Genomic DNA, 20,158 nt, shown 5'->3' on the forward strand with positions numbered 1-20,158 from the left:
TCACATGATTTTGCTAGCTGTTGTTTGTTTGTAGTTGCTCTGTGGAGCAGGGAGAGTTACCGAGATTGACATTTGTGTTTTTAAGTTGCCGTTAACATAATGGAAATGGTGTGTAACTCCCATCTCCCCAGCCATCAAGGGGCTGTCAGCCTTAGTCAGTGTCCCAACGCCCTCTCACTCATCCTCCTTAAAAGCAAATGAGTGGTTTTGCATCTGTTGTTTCTTCCAGAGGCAAGCCCAGCAGGGTCCTCGTTCCCTATAACTCGCCCTCATCCAGAGGTTTGTGTTTTAGTAACTTGAAACATCCTGTAAAATCTATCAGGATTAGTTTCCAGTATCGAAGCACTTGTACTTGATCCAAGCCAATCAAATGTTCCTCAGATACCAAGCTCCAAGGTTTAAGGGAGCACACCCAACATATAAAGCAAAAATGACCTTCTTAATGTGGCTACTACATTCTCCTTTTTGACCCCTTTTGACACAGTTTTGGCTGAGACAAGACAGAGAGTTAAAGGCATTGTGAATGGGCCAAAAATAATATAGTAAGAGTGTCTCTGATGTCACCAGGATGTTATATCCTTAGACAAAAAAAGCAGTTTTTAGATGGAACTGGACATTTCTTACATATTAGTGAAAGGGGCTATTTAGTAGATAAAATTTTGCTTTCAAACTCATTTTTCAGTCTTTCCCAATGAAATTACTAGCCAAACTAAGGGGTTTAGGAGCTCCCATTATAATAAAACACAAGCCAGAACTTACAAGCTGTGTATGACCTGGCAGTCCAGAGGTTATGGTGAGTAAGAAGGTAGACCACAGAAAACCAAAGAACAGGAAACTTTCAGTCTAGTGTTGATGGAAAAGCTTTGGATTACAAGGATGCAGTACTGAATAACTCATTTCAAAGCAAACAGCTCTGCCAGAAGTTTCTGCCCCTTTTATGGAGGAAAGGCTGAAGATGTACAATGTAAGAATTCAGGAGTTACATTAAGCTGCAAAGTCTTGTTTTGAGTTATATACAGCAAGAACTGGGTTTACACAACTCCATGGAGTGACTTCCCCTTCTGCCATCCACAGGCTCCAGTGACTGACTGACTCCCTCAGTTTCAAACCCCAGTACTTATTGTTCCATCAAAGCTGGTTTGATGCTCAGTTCATCTATATGTACAGGCAATTCAATGGAATTTCTGGAAGGCCACAGATATACAATACTTAAACAATTCAGTACAGTCCTCTGTCAAAATCACTCTTTCTGTGCAGCCATGGAAAGAACTTCTTTTTCCTCCAGTGGCAATTTCAGAAACATCCAGATGCTGACAAGTTCAAAAACCGCAAAGCTTTTCAGTGGGATTAAAATCAATCTAATCCAGTATTTCCCCATTCTCTGGGAGAAGTCTTAAAACTGGAATATTGCACATAAGCATGAGCTTCTCTTGCTGACAGATATTAAGGGGCAATAAATGAATGACTCAGAAATGCATGTTCCCACAGTCAGTTATCAGACTGTGTGGGGCTGTGCTGCCTTAGTTTCAGTATTATCGTGGATCCAGGTAAGCAGGTGGTTAATTTTAATCCTGACCACTAAAATGCAACACAACTTGTCAAAGAAAAAGGAGGCATGGCTAAAAACAGGAGCTGATTTCCTTGAGTGAACTTAGACTTGATTAGATTTCTGAAAATATAATGTAACACTAATAACAAATTTAAACTTTGACCGAGGTTAGCTCTTTAATTTCCACCGGAATAAAGGCAAACAGATGTCTCCAGAATAACACGAACAAAACAAAAAATGCTACAAATTTGACAAAAAGTCCAAATCTCACCGGGGCAGTTGTACATTCAGTTTCCATTAATATTAATTGGAAGCATTCATTTATGAAAACACGTGTCATCAGCTGCTACAGCTCAGCTGATGAGTGGCAACTTGGTGACTTGAGGCCAAAGTCTACTAGAGGCAGCCTCTTTGTGCTGCCTGATGTTTAAAAAATGTGGCTTTCAATTAATATTGAGGGACTTTAAAGAATAAATATTTAAAACAAAGCTGACAAAACTCAAGACACATTCATTTCAAGGAGCAGAGTCCTCACTCTTTCCATTTTGCATAAACCTGCTCTGGTTACCTTTAGGCTTTCACTGAGCAGGCTCCTCATGGCAATGATGCAAGAACCCCAGCTCTGCCCTCTCTATGAGGTAGAAACAAGTTACCCGAATTCAAAAGAATCCAGTCCTATCTAAATCCAGACTAATATCACAGAGACGTTTCAATCACTCCCACAAAGCTCAGACTAACACATGTTGACAAAACTGGGGACGAGGGAGAGATAAAAGAGGTTTCCACAATGTCTTGCCTGAGTCCTTATCACTATTTAACTTTCACATTCTTAAGAAAACTCAGTCAAAAAGACCATACCTCTAAATGGCCAGATGCTCTTCTGGTGTGAATTGGTAAAGCTCAAACCCATGTACTGCCTAGGCTTTTTAATAACAATTCGGGTACAATACATTTGAGATCTGATTCCTTATTCCAGGCAATTATTAGATCCATATTACCATATATTTACAATAATATATTTTTCATTTTAAAACATTTTAAGATTTTGGACCAAGTGAAAAAAAAGCGGGGGGGAGGGGGAGGGGGGAAGTGTTTTTTAATTTTAAAACCGTCATGCTATTTTTCTGGTCTTAACTTCGTGGTTCTCTGAAATGACATATATTCCTAGATATCAGACGCTGAGAAACATCAGATCACACTGAGAAGCAAATAAAGTTGATTTTCTTCCCAGATCTAGATCACCTAACCTGGACCACAATTACTAAAGCTAATATCCTATTCTATCATAAAGGTCAGTATTTGCCGATTACACTGATTTTTGCCATATTCAGCCTAGAAAACTTGCTTTAAAACCTCTGAGGAAACACACAGCTTGTTTGGAAACGTAGAAATTACATACTTGGCTGTAATTTCTCTGAGCCTAATTTATAGATTAATTCAAATATTCTGGATGAGTCCTTGCTTAAAATCTTCATCAGAGCACAGCAATAGTGCAGGAGGCGTTGGGGTGGGAGAGACAGTTGGACCAACATCATGGTACAACTGAAAGCAACACAGGGTTATTGTTTGGAGGAGGGAAAGTTTAGTGCAGAAAGGGAATGGAGGGCAGCCTGGAACAGGGATTGGTGTCAAGGGGGAATCCTGCTGCGAGAAATGTACTGAGCCCAGAAACTGTCTCTGGTTTTATTACTATTTATAATTATAAATAAATTATGGTAAGCTTTCAAACTTTCCTTTCACAGCAAAATCCCAAGGTCATGGGAATCACCAATGCCACAAATAGATGAGTGAGATGAAAACATGAAGACCTGCCCTGAACAAGGCCCGTCAGCTACAGGCTCCCATTCCTTCACCCTACGTCCCTCTCCTCCCAGTGCTCCTCATCTCCACTGGACAAACTCACTGTAAGGTGGGCACTACCTCAACACTAAGCTCCAGCAGCACCGGCAAATTTAAGAGTAAGCCCAGGTTCACCATGCACCAGGGCACCAAGCTTGCTGCTTCCCTGTGAGATCCTTTGGGTCAGTGCAGCATTCAGTGGATGTTGACGGCGATACAACTGCAATTGCCGCGAGGCTCTGCGGCGTCAGCCGAGGCTGGGATGGGAGCCCAGCACAGACAGCACATCCTGATGAGAGCCGTGCCTGGAAGAGCACTTCAGCTGCGGCCCTCGCAGTCTCAGGGCAAAGGGGAGTAGGCCAGGAGAAAGAGACACGTCTGCTCTGAGTGATGGCAAGCAGAGAGAATCAGCAGAAAACAACCATGATTAGGACAGCTGGGCTTCCCTGATGGACTGTCTCCTTTGCTGCCCATCACCTTTCAACCCTTTTTTCCTGCAGATCCCAATCTTTTAAGATCTTCACATCTTACATCATTTGCACTCCAAGACTTCCCCAGACAGCCAAACCAACCCATTCTCCTGCCATGTTCTGCTTGCTGCTGTCCTAGCCACTTCCTTTCACATCCACCTTCCTCTTTCTCTGCCGAAGGGAGGTGCAGCTGCCAGTCATACCACACATCTCCTGTAAGCTCTAAGGAGTTCTGTCTTTGCCAATATTTAAATGTGAAAAATCATTCTGCTGGAAATTTGGGAACCATTTAAATTTGAATGAGAGTAAAAGCCCACAAGCTACCTTCAAATCATGTAGAAACTCATATAACTTGGCTATGAATCAGTTTCATTCTTTGCAAAAACAACCAGAGCTTTTTTTACTGCAGGTCCTCGGCAATCACAGCTGTTAGATCACACAGCTCAATACAAGGTCTCACATTACAAGAGTTATTATAGATAACAGTAAATTTATTATTGAAAACAAGGTGTTCTGTGGCTGCTCCTGCACAGCACAAGGAGTCCTGGAATGAAAATTGCTTGTCTAAAAAATAATTTGAATTTGGACGGCTTGCAATGAACACAGCCACATGCCAATCCCAGGGTGCTCTGCCTGCAGCAGGATTACTGAAATAACTTCACTGTCACTTGGGAAGCTCATTGAAACACAGTTTCTTTTAAATGTGTGGAGCTGGTAGGAAATTTTTCCATTTAAAGCAACCTGTATGTCCCTCAGTACAGTCCCCTCCAAAGTGGGGCCTTGCTTTCCACAGAAAACTGCAACTTTTCATCAGAAAGGCTAAAATACACCCAGCAAAAAGATTTTCAGCTTTTCAAAGGACAGAAGTTTCTCAGAAAAATAAAATGTTTTCAACATCGGCACCAGGTACAAATTGCCTGGAGCCCCAGGACTAACTGGGCCACTGCTTCCTGCTGTAGTCATTCCCCCTCTGGAGCACTAATCCTCAACTGAGCCTTGAATTAAGAAGCTGTAACACCCACCATGAGTAAGCATTATAGCTGAGTGAAAATTTCCCTCAGCATTTGTTCCTTTGTACATGACTAACCAGGATATAACTTAAGGTATTTTTCCACTACCCTCACCAGTAAACACACTTGCTCCTTTCCTCTGATCTGTCCTGAATGGAGCCATTTACCAGCAGGTGCCTCTGATTATTTTGTCCTTGGAGCTGCATCCAGCTATGAACCAACAACTGACACAAGTATCAGCACAACCACCAATTCCTAAGTCAGTATTACCTTCTGTCAGAAGGATCTCTCTAGAGAAAAAGTGCCAACGAGGTGCTCAGAGAGAGATTAAGGATCACGTTCTCAAAAGTGTTTAAGCACAGGTAGGCACTTAATGGGGTTCTCAAAGGTCCCTACAGAGGTTAAGGATCCAAATCCCTTAGGTAACACAAACATTTAGAACACCTAGATCACTACTGAAACAACAGTGAGGCCACAGAAGCATTCAGGAAAGCACGATACGTTTTACTGAAAGCAACATAATACTACTTAATCCCACATAACAAGGTCATAATAGTTAAAAAAGAATAACGTAGATGTCATTTCCACGGGAAAAAATTATCTACCTTCTGTAATCTTGGCAGCCAATGATGCTCAAACACAGAAAAGTAGTGTGATCTCTCTTACATGACCAAGAGATGCTCAACTCTTACAAACACTGGAACTCTGGAGATGCAGAAAGTGGCATTTGCTGTAAAACTCTGCTGCAGAATCAAAGTTTATGATAATGGGGTTTTTGTTTCTGTGGCTACAACAAAGCAGATTTAAAATGTGAACTGAACTCAGAAAACAATTTTCATTTTGTCAGGACTACAGATTTTGCTGTTTAATTCCATGTTCAATGCCCAGTTGTAGCCAAAGAGAAACAACTCTGTATCTTACTGTTTGTGGGAACATGCACAGAGCAGTGAGCTATCTCTGTTCTTTCCTGTATCTGAGGTGCATACTTCAGAAGCACCATTCTCTTCATTATACAACTAAATTCTCTAATGTTTTCCCCCTCTGTTCCTTAAAGCAGGGTTTGGAAAAGCAAGCCCCTAACTGTGCCATCTGCAGTGGAGATGCCATCTCAGCAGCCAGCCAGCCACACTTGGGCCAGGTGGCAAACACCACCTAAATGCTGCCTTCAAACATCTCTCACTCTATCCAGGGAGTCTTTTCCTCACACCAGATAAAATTCTGGGCACAGAAAGGGCCTGGCTGCAGGAGGGAAGGAGAAATAATATGGGATTTCCAGTTTCTTTTTCAGTCACTATGAAAATATCCTTTGAAATAACAACCTTTAAGGTGAAAAAACATTTTTACTGCTCCAAGATGTGATTCTTACTTTTTTTGTAGTTTTTAAACCAGAACAGAACTCATGCGTGCTTTGGTCATTTGTGAGCCCTGGCAGGTTGCAGAGAGGTTCAAACCCATGGGATATATAGTTTTAGCCCTGTCTCTGCAGGCTTGCTGCTGGGAGACCTCTGAGAGCTGAAGGGGCCTCCCCTGTGCCCTCATACAGGGTCCAAGCACTGGAGTACCAGGGAACTTGGAATTGTGGATGCTACAATTAAATATAGTTCTCACTTCCCAGACACACAAAGCCCAGCCACATCACAACTGAACAGCCTGAATAAAATCTGTGCTTCTCAGACGACAGGAGACCTTCCTGTACAAGTACCAAAGCCTTAGTACTGACTTTGTTTTTCTCCATGTCAGCCAGGAGCTGACCCATCCATTACCACAAAGGACACTTATTCAATGTTGATGGAGAAGGAAGTGTACCACCTACTGAGTCACCCATGCCACATCCTAACACCTGGCTGTGGCCTTGCTGGGCTTCCACTTCAATATGAATCTACCCCACATACAGATGTAGAAAAAGTCTATAATAAAACCTCAAACCCCACGAGACCTTCCTGATGGGAGGGTATACTGTGATCTCCTCAAGTGCACGGACTCCCAGAAGAAAACTGAAATTAATCTGCTTTGCTTTTGTCCAGTTTCAGGGGGAACAACTGTGCATGTCACATCCCAAAGCAAGGTATAAAATTAAGTTTCCTTGAGATCAGAAACAAAATCACGGCTACAATTTATTTTTTCTTTCAAATTGACTGCACAAAACTACGGCAAATCTGGCAAGGTGTTAGAAGCCTAATCTACCACTTACCTTTACCTCTGAAAGCTCATCCAGCATTATCGTCATTCTCACAAGACTTTTGAACATAAAATACAGGATTTTTTTAAAGCTGAACTACAGACATTTCTTACAAATTAAATTCTCGCCTACTGGGCAATGAATCACTCGCCATCCACAGTACACCCAATAGTTGACAAACAAAACAGTATTTGCCACCCCATTGCAAAACATGGCACGACTGTATTTTGGGAAATGATTCTTCACTAAAAAAACATCGTCCAGTGCAGTACAATGCTACAAGAGTCCCACAAATATGATGCTACATCCTGTGACTGGCTCTGAAACAAGCGTGAAAACAGCCACATTTTGGGGACTGGTGGAAGCACACTCTTTTCCAGGGAACTTCAGCTCACAGGTGGGCTCACTCACCTTTGGTCTGTCCTCAGTCAGACCACAACCCCTTTAACCCTAAGCTGAGGAGCTCAGCCCCTTGGCAGCTCTCCCACAGGCAGGATGATCCAGCCCCCACCTTTCAAAGGCATTTTCTCCAAAATGCTGCCACGTGGTTTCCCCCACAAAATCAATGTTTACCTACCTAAAGCTTCACATCCTTCTGGATCTTCCATGTGAAGAAATGAAACAGCTCCGTGCTTGAGCTCAGGTCCCAAAACCATAAATGCGAAGTATGAGGGGAGGAAGAGGTAAGCTCGGGAAGAGAAGAAGGAGAGATGTTTCTCTAATTAGCATCCTTTTTAAATCTGAATTTATTGCCTCTTTTAAACGAATGTTTGCAACGTTTAATTTTGAAAACCCTTGAGCACTGGAAGTATCTGCAACAGCTGTGCTTCTTCATATTCAGAATATCAAGAGCATCACCCAGACTGGTGCATCACTGTACATGAGAGAACACAGACAGTTCCAAAAGAAAAAAAACACCTCAGTTCATATGGCCAATAAAATTGCTACTAATGCTTCACTGAAAATAAACTTAGGTCTTCTGGGACACTTACTGAATCTCCCCATAACTTTCCAATTTTCTCACAGAATAATTATTTTTATTGTCACTCAGACAGCTGTATTCTGAAATATAAATGTGACAAGTTAAACAAATTATTTGTTCTATTGCACAGAGGTCACCTTCTTGAAGTGCTCAAGGCCAGGCTGGATGTGATCCTGAACAACCTGGTCTAGTGGAAGCTATCCTTGCCCATGGCAGGGGGGCTGGAATGAGATGGTCTTTAAGGTCCTTCTCAACACAACCATTTTAGGATTCTGCAAACCCTGCACATGAGGGGGCCCTGCAAGGACCCATCCTTTCACACTCTGATTTCCAGCTCCTCAAACTGTTTGGAGTAGAGATACAGACAGGCACACTGTAAGAGGACAGAAAAATCACCTCACAAAAAGGTGCAAAAGGAACACCAGCATCCATTCCACACAGAGGTGAAATCAAAATCTGCATCATACATCAAATCCAAGAGTCTGGCAAGGAGGAAAAGGTGAGATTATTTGGCAGGTTTTGTCTGAGCCACAGCAGGTGCCTCCAGTAGGGCTGGCAGGCCGTGACTTCATGAGGTTGCTTATGAAATCCACCTTCTACCTGCTACATTAAAACATAAAGACTACAGCAGAGATCTCCTAGTTTTATGTTTGTAATAGGAATGAGCCACTTCAACAGCTCAATTTTCTCTAGGTTATGGACTAACTTCAGTGGCTTTGGATGCAAAGCCAGAGCAGCCTGGCTTCAGGGGAACTACTTCATGTTTCAGCCTGATGCCTCAGACTGAATTCAAGTTGAGGGGATGAGGCTATCACGTCAGCAGCACTCTTGCTTAATGTTTTGAGTCACATATTGTATTAGTCACAAGACACAGTAATTGTCTTTCCATCCTTTTTTTCTTACCGAGATGAATAACCTCTCTTATGGAGCAGGTTTTCCTAGGCACTTTTGATTAGAAACAAATGGGTCACCTTCCCAAAAAGCTACTGAGCAGATTAAAAAACCCAACCAGAAGCCTACACACACACACACACACACACACACACCCACCCCATCCAACTCACAAAGATCAAATAATCCTGCAGTAAAAAGAAAATTTTACTGTTTACTTGTGAAAGGAATGTCAGCGGTCTTGGTCCTGGGAGCTGCAACTGCAGTGTGTGGAGCATCAGTGTGCAAACCTCTGGGTACAGCCCCACATTCCCTGGATGCAAATCGCTCCAGCAAGGCCCCTTCTCTTGCTCCCCTGCTGTCCAGTAAATCATACACAGGTTATCCTTCTCATCCCACCTCATTATTAATTCTTTTAACTAAAAAAAAACCTGAGGGCCTTCTCACGTGCAGCCTTCACACTGAAATAACCTCCACATTTTGGATTACAGCAATGAAAAGATGGGAACAGCCAGGCTTCTGTCCTCAGCTCAGTCTGGTGCAGTTCAGTGCCAGAGGGATCAGGGAAAAGGCTCCACACGCTAAGTGTGTTGTTGCTCTTCCCTTCCACTTCTGCAATATTAAGCCATCCAAAAAAACGTGGGGGGGGGAAGTTCAATTTACACAGAATGCCCCAAGTGCCTGTAAGTGGGACATGCCAGTACTACCAGCACATCCCTTGCTTTTTAAATAATTTTCTACTTTACAGCTCGGTGGTATAACAAAAACAGCCGTGCAGGGTTGTCCTGTATCCTTCCCTAATCTGTGCCTCCCTATTTGTGCCTTCCCTCCCTGCTGCTTGCTGATGAGCAGCTCCTCGAACCCTTCTTCTCACAGCACATCATGGGTTTACAGGTGCTGGTGGGACAATCTCACAAATAAACACTAAATGTTTCAAGAAGTTGCCTTTTTATCACATAACTCTTTCTATTAAAAATAAGGCATCACTTAGTTCACCCTGCCATGTTTGGCAGAGCTCCTACACATGAGCATGGCCTGCTCCCTCATTGTCCTTGCATGTGTTTCTGCACCTCAGTCCAAATTCCCCGTGGCTCTCTCCTGCCTTTTTTTTGGGAGGGTTTTCCTCACTATTTTCATCACAGAGGCTGGAGACAGGTGCTGGAGGCAGCAATTGGGTGGCCCTCAGCACCCCAAGATTCCTGCTGTACTGGCAGCAGAGCTGGACACAAATTCACCATTATTTCTTGGGAGGTTGAGGGGTTTTTTTTTTGTTTGTTTGTTTGTTTTAATTTTCTGAAGAAAAACTGGCTTTTACTTATGCCCCAAACACCTCCATTCCAAGCCGCGGGCACGAACCCAGCACCGATGAAAGTGGAGGTCAGGGAGTCAAACATGGCGGCCCTCCCTGAGGGGAGCCCGCCATAACCTGAGGGCAAAGCGCCGGGGCCTCATGGCTGCCGTGCCGCCCCCACAGCCCTCCCCAGACACCTTCCCCTCAATCCCAAAGACCCTTCCCCACCAGAAACTTCTTGGGATATTTGGAAATAACGATGGGGACATTCGCCCACCTCGGGAGGGAGTGGAGCTGCACCGGCTGCGTTTGCAGTTGCACTGGGCTGCCGTGGGGGGAAGGCGGGAAGCGGTTTCCCTCAGGAGCTGAAAGTAGCCAGAGGCAGTCCCGAGTAGATCTGTCCCAGGTTTTCCCTTTCCAGGGAAATAAATACTCAGTGTATTGCAGCACCATCTGCTGGTTCTTTTAGGTGGGACACACAGGGATCTCCCAACGGGGTAGGAAGGAATAGAAGAAAGTTGAGAGGGGATTTTGAGTGGATTCTTACGCATGGTCTTTTCCTGAAGATTTTCCTTCTTGTAAAGGCATTGAGATGTCTCTAAATAAGCAGTATGCGAAACGCCACCACCCAGAAAAAAAGCGGACATATTAGTGCCAAGTTCAGGGATTTTTTTCTGAAGAAGTACAATAATCAAAACCCAGGTTTTTCCCTATTCCTCTGAAGCAGAGGGTGGTGAATCTGCAGAGCCCTTGGGGAAGGATTTTCTGAGGTGACCAACTGGTTGTGGGCACTTTTATTTTTTCTGTATATCTAACTCAGGCTGCTTGCCCTTATTTTTTTCTGTTTGCATTTCATGAAGCCCTAAACCTCCGACCCTGTGGTCCTGTGGAGGGGCTGAGCCCACCCGCAGCCACCATCACTTTGCTAAGCCCTTACTGCCTTCCAGTGGTTCCTTTTTCCAGCCGGTTTCCTTCCTGGGCTTGATCCATCCCAACGGTGAAGTCATGTTGGTGAGCTTTATTGAAAGTTGTTCCTTGCTGTTAATTTACAGCCTGGTGAAGGCAAAATGAAGAGGTTGGGATTTTTCCCCTCTCAGTGGTTGATTTGAGATAATACAAATATTGAGAAACACATTACTTTGAAATTTTGTTATATAGAGAGGAATGGCACTCACCTCTTTTGCTTCTTTAAAATTCAAGTACAATACTAATTAAACCATGACTAAACAAAAGAAAACTGGTCCACCCTATAGAGTATTTGAAAAGAAAAAAACTTCCCTTTACAGGGCCCAGCAAATGTCCAAGGTTCAAACAAAGTACGAGGTGCTAACGAACAGAGTCTTGACAAACCTTGTTTTCCTGCACAGGGGCTCAGTATATAATGATTTCATTCAGCAGCTACTGTTCAAGCATGGAAAGTGTTGGTAAAGAAATCCCACAGAGATCAGACAACCATTTTCCTAACTTAAGCTTCCCCCTCTGCTCCTCCCCCGTTTGCCTTTCGGGCCTCTGCCAGTCATAACATAAATATTCATCAGCTGATATTTGCAGTAGCTGTGAAGTTATGAATGAGGCCAAACGCCTTTCTCTCCTGCCCCATCTGCAAAATGGCAGCTTCTGGTCTTAGCTCATGGTCAAACGACACTTTCCAAAATCCCCAAAGTGCACTTGCAGGCTTTTCAAATTCAGTCGGGCTTTTAATGCGCGAAGCAGAAATGCTGTCTACCTAATATTTACCCTGGGATTACTGAAAAAAAAAAAAAAAAAAAAAATATATATTACTTTGCTATGCTTTAAACTTTGCAATGCCTTGACGTAATAGACAGAAGTGTTGGCAGCTCAAAATGTTGGTTGGTTTATTTCAGGGGACATGACTGCTGCAGGTTTCCTTTCTGAATCAAATACCAGACACTTCAACCATTTGTTGTGCAGAAAAGAGAAACGGCTTTTATTCTTAATGCTGGTTTCTTAACCACCTGGGTGCTGTCAGAAGGAGCCACATGCACTGGAAAACACTTTTAATAAGACTCCTTTAAGCCAGTCTTAAACCCTGGATCCTGAAAAATGGAATCCCTACTGCCTGTCATATGTGTTTTCTCTCTGCAGATTAGTGAGGGGCTGCTGCTTTAGAAATTCCATTCTCACAAAGCCTGGAATTATGCTCTCAAACCTACCATGGGTCAGCAAGACAGCTAGACATCTGATGTAGCTACACCAGCAAAGTGAAAAGCAGAGATGTCAGAGAAACAAGGTGACAGTGCAGAGATTTAATGTCTAATTCAGCAAGGTATCAACACTGGATTTTAGAGGATTAAAAATCCTAAATGCCCAGAGCCATTGGCAAGTCCTGATAAGGAGGCTCAGCACCATTCAGGATCAGGAAACTGGAACACCTTTTTGTAACTTGGATTGCACAAATCAGTCATGCAAACTATTCTGTCTTGTCTGCTTCTCATAGATTCAGCCATAAATAAAAAAACTACTGCCAAAAACAACACCTTCCTAAAGGAAGGTGATAGACTTAGAAAGTTTTAAAGATGTTGCAATCATCCCATTTGATTTTGACCATGAAAAAGCCAGAACATTTCAATCAACAAATCTCCAATATCTTTTGGCCAAAATAGAGCATATCTTCTCAAAAAAAAAAATTATGTTTCATTTAAAGACTACAAAGAACAATTTACCACATCCTTTGAGAATACAGCAACACTCAAAGTCCTTGTTGCTAAAAAAAAAGCCCCCATGCTTTCCTTTTAATACCTTCAACTTTCAGCCACAGCACCCTGTATGTCCTTTTTAGAGATGAAAGAGCCTCAAAATCATCTCACTTGCACCTCCAAACCAAGACCAAGTAGTCTCTCTATCTTTTTAGTAATCAGCTGTAATCACACTTCTTGGAATATTTACACTGGCAAAGGCTGCAGAGGTGTTGGGTCTTGCATGGCTTCCCCCTACAGGCAAGAGGGTTTCACCTCGGGGAAATGAGACACAGGTTCACCATCAGGACATAAGTGAACTCCAAAAAGTCGTGATCAGGGCAGGAAAAATTATAAGGCAGATGTTGGATACACACCTTAGCATGGCTCCTCTGCTCCCACATACAGGTAACTGCTTGGGGTGTGACATTACACATAAGGTCAAAAGGCAGCCCCTTAGCCAGATACATGAGCAAAGTTTTGTTTTACAGACTTAAATCATGTGCTGGAATGGACTTAGGATCACTTGATTTGGGAAGTTTAAATTCACAAATAGAAAACATTTTACTAGGAATTTCTGCTTTTGACAATAAACATCCCTTGAAGTTACACTCTGGTTTTTTGCACTACACCCAAAAATCCAACATTCTTACTAGGCTGATGATCCTGTTTTTATCAGCTTATCAGCTGTTTACATACTGCTGTGCTGCTTAAAAGCATTTTCTTGGGGCAACAGAAGTGTCTATGTGACAGCACAAGTGAAGAGTAATTAATTGACACACTTCACTGAACATACAAATGTTGGGATGAGCTGTTCTGGCATTTACTGTGATGACACGGCACCACAGGATGGACTAACTATGGCCAGCACTGCAAACAAAAACGGGGGGGGGGAAAGATTAATCACAGTGACACCTCCTCACACCCACTGAGGCAGTGGCAATAGAGTCTGTGCTAATTCCAAGTTGAAAAGGAAAGAGAAACTTCAAGGAATTTCTCCATAGCCATTTTCTCATGAGAGTGGGAAGGTGAGACTGAAAAAGGCTAGGTCAGGATGGTCTCTCCTGCATTCCCATATATTAATATTCATAGTAATAGACATATTACTTTTCCCATGTTAACAACCAAAAAGCATCTCAGAGGCAAAAATATCCTCCAAAGTAAATATCCAGTGCACAGATTGAGTCAGAATGGAATGATTGTACTACTGATGTCATGAAGATTTTTTGCCTTTTCTTTTATACCCCTGTTATACCCCTTTTATACCTTTTCACGACTTCTGTATTCTTAGTGCTTTTTGCCTACATTCTTGGACTTGTTTGTCAAGCTGAGAGACTAAACATTTGAGAAGCTTCGTAGCCAGGGATCAGTGTGCCCCAGACCCCAAGGTCCTCTCCAGAACACATTCTGTAAACTAAGATAGAACCATCCAGGGGAAGGTTCCTTGGGGAGGGGGGGCTCACTCGAGCTTCTCATTGGGGAATCTTTGATAGATCTGCTAATTAGTAAGACCTATAATGATATACCTGATCTATTGTGGGTGTGCATTGCAGTGTGCATTTTGGTGCATTTGACTGGGACGTGTGCACGTAAGGATCCTTAAAATAAATACCAAGGTAAAATCCCTTTTCCCCTTCTAACCGTGTTTGACTCTTGATTTTAAGACCAGGAAAAGGCATCACTACAGCCACAGCTCTAGAAATCATGGCAGCAGCCACAGTGTTGGCTGAGACACACTTTATGTTGCAGCCAACATCTTTGCTCATCACATAGTACTGAAGATTTCCAAACACATCAGTAAACAGCAACATGGATTAATAAATGAGCTCAGGGGCTGGATGTGCTCTACAGTTCCTTGTTCTTTGGATACACTCTACATCCTCTATAATAACTTGACAATATGGTCCCATCCATATCAGAGCAATAATGGAAAAAGGATTGAGAATCAAAAGGAATCATTTTTTTAATCTTTTTATCTTTATGGTAAAAGGGCCTTTCTGCCATAGATCAAAAGTATGGTTTTGTGCTTGCAGAGGGGACACGTACACCCAAACCCAACACACTTGAAACTGATAAAAAGCAGAGCACGCAGATGGTCGAACTGTCTGGGTTGATGCTCATTAGCATGCCAGTGAATTATTTCGGGCGGGTGTGGTTTTGTAGTCTGTTATGCAGCAGTTACAAACCTACACATAACTACTTGCAAGTGACTATCCCTAGACTAACAGGAGATGATGCTAGAAGGTCTCTCCAGTGTCTCTGGCACCACTGAATAACCAGAACATAAGCTGGAGCTGGAACTATCAGAGATGTCTCTCAGACCTCCTGTACAGCTATGGCAGTCTTCCAGGTTAGCAGGGAACACACAAAAAACAAAGGTTGGAAGACTGAATCTGTTTAAGGTATAGTTTATGGATCAATAACACAGAGAGTGAAGTACAGAGATCATAAGATATTTGGGTTATTTATACATTAAAGTGTGCATGTCATGCACCAGGGCTGTTCATCTTTTCGTTCACAAAAGATGGGTTGAGTGAAGCTCTGAGCAACCTGGTGTAGTGGAAGGTGCCCCTGTACATGGCAGGAGGGTTGGAACTAGATGAGCTTTAAGGTCCCTTTCAACCTAAGCCATTCCATGATTCTATGATTCAGCACCAACTCTGTAACAGTCTGGGAAATACCAGCAGCATTTAGAAGGTAACTGCACAGGCCTTGCCAAACCAAGAACAATCACCACAGCGGCCTTGCCACAGAACTTGCTGCTTTCCTCCAGCTGTGGCCTCAAAATTCCTGATAAAAGCAACCATCAAGCACCTCACATGACAGCTCCAAGTCCCACCAATTCAAATACTGTGAGCTTGATGGGATACACACAAAACTTCAAGTGAAACCTGTGAAAACTTTGGTGTCTCTTGGGAAGGTAGGGAGAACAGCACATGTAGGTTCCCTTGAAGTTTGCCAGTCTCCTTCTAGATTCCTTACCATGGCTATGGTGTATGAGAACCAGGGACTGGGTTCCTCTGCCGTGAAACTCAGTGCTTTCTCTACTGATATAAAGTGTTGATGAAGCACCACAGGCCACCAAAGTCCCGCTTATGCAGGTCCCTTGTCCCTTGCAAAACTTCAACTTTAATCCTGCGTAGAGGGCTCTTGAAAAATGAAAATGAGCCCCTACCTTCTCACCAAAAGCCCCTCAGCAACACCCACACCTGTCCACACCTCATTTCCAACTATTCCCAAAGGACAAAGACTCTGCCCAGTAGTCCCACGCATCTTTCTCATTCCAGGTTCCCTGGGAGATCCAACCCAAGGACATCACAGCAAAGGCTGGTGTGGACACGGCAGTGAACACGCAGGAGGCACTGAGGTGCAATGCCACAAGCAAGCGGAGATGGATGCTGCCACCCCCAGTCCTGCAGCCATGGATTAGGAGCTGTGGAACAAACTCCCCAGTAGGCAGTAAGGAAATGAGGTGGATTAGTGCCAACTCTTTAATTGCAGATATATTCTGTCGGTCACAGTCTCAGGAAAGCACAAGTTCCCTTTTCCTAATATACATTTCTCTGTTTGTAACTCTTTCAAAGAGCTTGCCAGGGGAGTTTCTTGTATTAAGGGTGCTGCTTTAGTTTTTCCAGGTTCATGGGTAGAGACATAAGCTTGTTGAAAGGAATTTATACCAAATTCAGTGATTTTTGCTGCTCGTAACTACCTGAAGGGAAGGCTGCAGATGTGTAACTCCTAAGTCAGTAGCAATTTGTATTAAAATTATAATAGAGACTCCCACCTACACTCTTCAGCCTCTCTCTTTGATAGGATATGTGCACAGACCCAGAGGAAGGAAGCTTAGATATGGGAGATGATCCTGCTGTTTGAATTCCCATCTCTGATCAGCATTCAGGTCCCACCTGTTCGGAAGACTTTTTATCTCACTCCCGTGCTAGGTTTCTGGGTCCAGTAACAGAACATGCTGAACCAATTTGCTGACCATTCCAAGTAGAGATGTGTACAATACACATCCGGAATTTGTGTGACAGCTCAGTTTATGCCGTGTCACCTTATTGAAGCATCTTCATGCCTTCCTTTGAAGTCTTTGTGACTGTTCTTGGTAATTAGACTCATCTCACAGGAAATAAATCTAGCAGTGAATACCTGCTCTGCAGGAACCTTTTTAATGACAACTAAGTGTTTAAAATCCACTACTTCCAGTTCTCCTAAAAGGAAAATCTAATTAAGCACAGTGCACAGAATTGAAGAGGTTAGCATACCACTAAAAGTGCTTGGGAGAAGTGAACCAAAATCATGTTATGCTATAGAATTTTAGAAAACATGGGAGAAATAAGAGGTGTTCCATTCCCGTACTGCAAAGCCACCACAATCAGATTTTACTTGGCAAAGTGGCAGAGTCTCAGTTGTATAAGGAGCTTCACCTTCAGCAAGGAAAAATATACAAGCTAAAGGCTCTGCTGTGCCCCAGCTCTACCTCTGCTCTGTTCACCTGTGGACCTTCCCCATGGTTGTTGAGTATTTGTGGTGTGCATTGTCCACCCCAGAGTTACCTGCCTTAGGGAGAACAGCAAATTAAGATAGTGGAAGGGAAAGTTAAAGGACTTAGGTGGGGGAATCAGTTTGTTCCTGCATTTTAGAGAGAGAATTTCTCTTCCTCTGCCTGTCAGTTTACCCTTCTGACTCTGTTGAGTAGAGACTGCTGCCTGCACAAAAGCATCTCAACAGGCACAGTGCTGCCTTGACCTTCACTGGAACTTAACAGCTGTTGCTGTCATAAAATAATAACTAATATTCATCACTGTCAGTCTAGTTATGTGAATGTTTTCCCCTTGGCTGAATAATCCATCTGTATGCACCTCCCAGCCTTCCACACCATAGAGGTGCCCACTGATTACTCGGTCTGGGTAATTACCTGAGCATCCTGCAGGATTTTGACAGAGGAGATGTATTGATGGTCTCAGGGCAGTCCTACCAGGGTGCTCTCGGACACAATTCATCCTGCCCACCTGAAATGATGACTTAGGAGCTGGAAATCCCTAAGGGGGAACCAGATCTTTGAAGTTCCCCTGGGACAGTCTCTGGGTGTCCCTTGCAGAGCTCCAGGCCCTGGGGAAACACAGGGCTGCCCTCGAGGGTGTTCTTACATTGGCACATAACCAGTGTACCTATGCAAAGGAAGAAGCTGAGCTACAACACAAAGGCATTTTGCATCTGGAGGACATGTTCTCAGTGCAGCAAAACATCTTTGTTATGAATGTAACATATGTGGTACTCTTCCTCTGTTTGGCAGGAGATAAGAAAAACAGAAGCAATGCAAAAATGAAAACAAAATGAAGCATATAAGCATCGTGAAGCAATTACAGTGCTGCATCTCATTAGGATCTAAATCTGGGATTGCCAGTCTTGTTTTAAAAACAGTTTTGTTCAACACCCAGTGACAGAATTTAAAAGCTGACATATCTTACTGTAATTGTGGGCCGCAGTCACAGCTGGTGTAAATCAGTATAAACTAATGAAGTCAATGGAGCTTCTCTGATTTACACTAGCTGAGGTTATGGCTCAATAAGGTTAGGCTTGCTTTCTAGGAGTGTTCAAGGAAGCCAACTTCTGTGTGTCCTGTGATGAAGTGGTTATTTATAATGGCCTTCAGTGTGGTTTGGAGCCAAATTTCCACATCAAAAGTAGCTTTATAAGAGATATCCTTACAGTGAGGTTCAGTGCAAAATCATGACTTCAGAAGCCAGCTTTCCTCATGCACTCAAGTATTTGATTTCAGCCTGAAAACCATTTGAGAAGCCAAGAAAAGCAGAGCCATTCCTGCCTACTTCCCCAGCTCTGCTTCATCTTTGAGTCGCCTGCATATCCAGCAGGCCCCGACCTACACTGCCCATTTATCAAGGCGAGTTACTCTAAGTGTCTGTTTATTTATGTTCAGAAATTCCCAGTAAGACAGACAAGTTTCATGCTTAACCTGAAAAATTGGGGAGGGGGGTGGAGTTCTAACCAGTTCCAGAGCTATTTGTTTGACTTGGCCACTGGTGAAAATAAAACACAATAACATGTCCCAGAGTCACAGCGAGAGGTGGAGGTCACAAGAAAACAGATCATGTCTTTCACAGCTCCTCAGCTTCAGTGCACTGAATTATGACTCCTATTATTTACTTACTGGATTCTCCACCCTGCTTGCAGGCTCCAAGCATTCGAAAAGCAGCAGGTCTCTGCTTCAAAGGACTGACAGGCAAGTGAGAGAGGAAAATCTGTCCTGAAGCTACAGTAACCTCCTCCTCCACGTTTGATCTGAAAGGTCAGATGTTCTCACAACCCTCGGCTGACTCCTGCCATCTGCTGAGCCACGCCTGCAGTCCGGCACCACTGTGCTCTCCTCTGCTGAATTAAACTGCCAGACTCTCAAGGCAAAGATGTTTCCAGCACACCCAAACCTGCTACCTGCTCAAGGTGGGCTTTTCCAAAAGGATATTGGTTTTTTCCTTAGGAGGGCTTTGCTCCCTGCATGTCCGTCCTCAATGTGACCTGTCAGCTGTCCAGAAAATATCACAGGCTCTTTCACTGACCTTATCACTTTGAAACAGATTGATTTCTTTAGAACTTAGTGCTAAAAATGCATGTTTTGAATCCAGGTGTTGAGATCCCAAACCAGGGCTGAAGCCTCTCCAAACGTCCTGAGTGGTTTCTATGCATCCTCTGGAGAATGCCACACTCTTCCACACACTCTTCAGTGGGTTTAATCCTTCACTGGCACTAAGGAGACAACTTGGTGGGGATGCTTCCCAAAAGGGACACTTTTGAACTGCCAGCAGCAGAGAAATCCACGCAGACTGAACATGAAACACCAGTATGTAAGAGCCTGCCTCACATCTTAACCTCTTGAGAGGTACCACTTTCTCCTAAAAAGCACAGGATCCTCCTCTTCTTTCATACCCTCAGGTTTTGCTTTTGGTCTCTTATCTCTTCACAAAACATCTGATAAATATTTTCTCATTAAGAGCTGCAATCTCCTTTTCCAGGGAAGGTTCCTGGTCTATTTTGGGAGGTGGTTAGAGAACCCCATTCAGATCACTTTCCAGCCTCCCAAACCAGATGGGTTTTTTCTCAGTACCCAGCACACCAGTTGAGTGCTGTCTTTCTGGGTACAGAAATATCACTCACTGTTCTACCCTTGCTAGGTTTTTTCTATGTAGACATTTTTTCTCTGTATCTGACTTACTATGGAGCCAAGGTCAATAC

This window comes from Aphelocoma coerulescens, chromosome 3 (assembly GCF_041296385.1).
Source record: "Aphelocoma coerulescens isolate FSJ_1873_10779 chromosome 3, UR_Acoe_1.0, whole genome shotgun sequence".
In the NCBI taxonomy this organism is placed as follows: domain Eukaryota; kingdom Metazoa; phylum Chordata; class Aves; order Passeriformes; family Corvidae; genus Aphelocoma; species Aphelocoma coerulescens.